A 2823-nucleotide genomic window follows, 5' to 3' on the forward strand; every position below is an offset into this window, starting at 1 on the left:
TAGGGTCTTAGAGCCATGGGATGACTGGCAGTTGGTTTATAGGAACCTTTTTGTTACGTGACCACTTATTGGGAGATCAGAGACTATTGTTGAGCAGTTCGTCATTTCTTGAGTGATGAGGTAGTATGGCCAACCTCAAGGGATATCCTAGGAGTATACAACTTATGCGCATTATGCAGATGAGGAGAGATAGGGATGGTCTCCATGGTTGTCCTATGCTTTGGCTATGCAGGAGTTGACTAGTCTACAACGCCTTAGATGGGATTATATTAATGATGTTGCAGATGCAGGGGTATTGCCCCAGTACAGAGAGTGGTTCTAGCAGCATCCTTTTCCTAGGTTTACCGATCCGAGTGAGTAGGCACCTCACATAGAGGATATTGAGGATGATGCTCTCGTGCCAGGATAGGGATAGGGTAAGAGGCAAGGCCAGAGACAGGGATAGGGACAGAGAGCCGAGGCTCTGAGGTGGACAGGTGGGGATCTTGGTGCTAGTAGCAGTAGGGTTCCAGTTGAGGGTGGAAAATAGAGGGGTGAGGGTGGATCCCTTGGGCGAGTAGGAGTGAGATTGGGTGGAGCTGAGGAGGAGCGAGCAGCTCTGAGATAGGTCTATCAGCGGTGAGAGGAGCAGGGTGGTACTGGAGGTGGAGATGGGGGTGGAGAGCCTGCAAGAGAGTAGGGGACGGATGCAAGATGGTCGATGAGAGCACGTCTTGTAGAGCTGCAGTCATAGTTGATAGTGGCTTAGACTCAGCTGGCAGAGCGAGATCGACAGCTTGCAGAGGTGAGGGCTGAGAGAGATCATCAGCTTACGGAGCTAAGAGAAGAGCGCGATCGATAGCTAGTTGAGCTGAGAGCAGAGCGCGATCATCAGGTCACGACGATGAGAGCGGAGCGAGACACCCTCCAGCAGGAGGTTTTGCATCAGAACAACAGGGCAGCCTACTATGTTGCAACATATAGCGTGGCAGTTCTACTAGCATAGCAGGTGATCCCCTATTCACAGTATATGGCACATTCAGAGGGAGCTGGAGCACCTCGACAAGATCCTGGTCATCAGGCTCCTCCTTGTCCACAAGGCGATGAGGGAGAGGCCGAGAGATAGATATTATTTTTTTGTGACTCGGATATTTTTTTTTGTAGACACACCCACTTTTTTGTAGCCTATACAATTCTTGCTCTGATGGGAGTTTGTATATGTCATTCGACATCATTTTGTACTCTGAAATGATATATATATATATATATATATATATATATATATATATATATATATATATATATATATATATATATATATATATATATATACGAGATCCAATTTGACTTCATCGTACTTGTGCTGATTTGTTTATGAGATGTCTTTTCTATATGCTTTATTATATATGTATGCATTTCTTTTCAATATGAATGTATGTAATGCAAATGATTATGAATGTCTATTTTTGTTTTTTTTCATATGCAAATAAATGAATGAGTATGAGTAATGGGTAATGCAGTATTTTCATTTTTCTATGCAATAAGATGAATGCAGATGAGTGAATAATGAAATGTATGAATCTATATTAAAATGTTTATGTATGCAGTTAACATTTCAAAATGCAAATACTCGATCAGAGAAATGATGATAAAGATACCACTTAGCGTAAGAAATGATGATGCTTTCAGCTCTCATAAACTTAAGAGATCATTTTTATCACACTGAAATCACTCTAAATTCACAAAAAAATTGTAGAATGATATGCAAAATGGTATGCAAAATGCAACCTAAACTTAGTCACTGGATTTAAAATGCTTAAGATTCATCACCGAGCATAACGAACACAATAGGTAGATTATAGTTCCTTTCTTTTTCAATGTGCAATATTTATTATCTTGTCCGCAATGACCCTTTTTTCGTTCATATCCTTGGACAGATTTCACAGGGACCTGAATTGCATCATAAATAAATTCTCTCAAAACAAACAAAGAAATGATATGGACCTCCCTGTAGCATACAAATAAGCGGAGTCAAGGTATGTGAGGCAATTTCACCTTGTTGTGAAGGCTCTTATCATAGACACCCAACTAATTTAGATGTTTCCAGATCATTGGGATCATTCCTACAAGCATAAAACAAAGAAAATATTATGCCCCCAATCCTTGCTCCTCTTAGTCACAATAGACTTCCTCGAGTTACTCAGAGGGATAATAATCGAAAACCAATATAAAAGACAACATACAAATAAAATTTTCATTCATAGCTCAAACTGTTTTGTGATTGTTTTCCGTTATGTTGTTTTGCTTGTTTACTCAGTGATAAAACTCTGTGGTAGTTAGGAGATAGGTGATTGACTTAGAGTGGACGACCAAGTTTCACTGACGGAAAGATGACTTGGTGGACATTTCTTAGGACATGTGAATTGCTCTGTCGAGTAACCTAAGACTAGGACGCTGATTAGTTTCAAGTCATGAGGGTTCCAATGAACCAACATGTCACGAAAGTGACTGAAAAATATGTACAAGCGAAAGCAAAGATGCATGAAAATGGGAAATGCCAACGTTACGTTGATAGATGGAGCACTTGAGTACAAGAGGCGCCTGTTTGCCAGCTTTTCACCTACTTGGCAGAGATTCATTTTTTTTTTACCAAGGTGCCTATTTACCAGGTTTTCACCAGGGCATTTTCTCTCTTTATATATATTTTTTCTTTTTCTTTTTCTGATTTTTTTTTTGTATTTTTTTTTTTGTATTTTTTTTTTCAATTTTTTTGATTTTTCAGGACTTTTGCCAGCTGTACATGTTGGTGGCACAGAGAATGCTAAGTGAAGAATTTATTCAAGT

Source organism: Cryptomeria japonica, chromosome 1 (genome assembly GCF_030272615.1).
Source record: "Cryptomeria japonica chromosome 1, Sugi_1.0, whole genome shotgun sequence".
Lineage (NCBI taxonomy): Eukaryota > Viridiplantae > Streptophyta > Pinopsida > Cupressales > Cupressaceae > Cryptomeria > Cryptomeria japonica.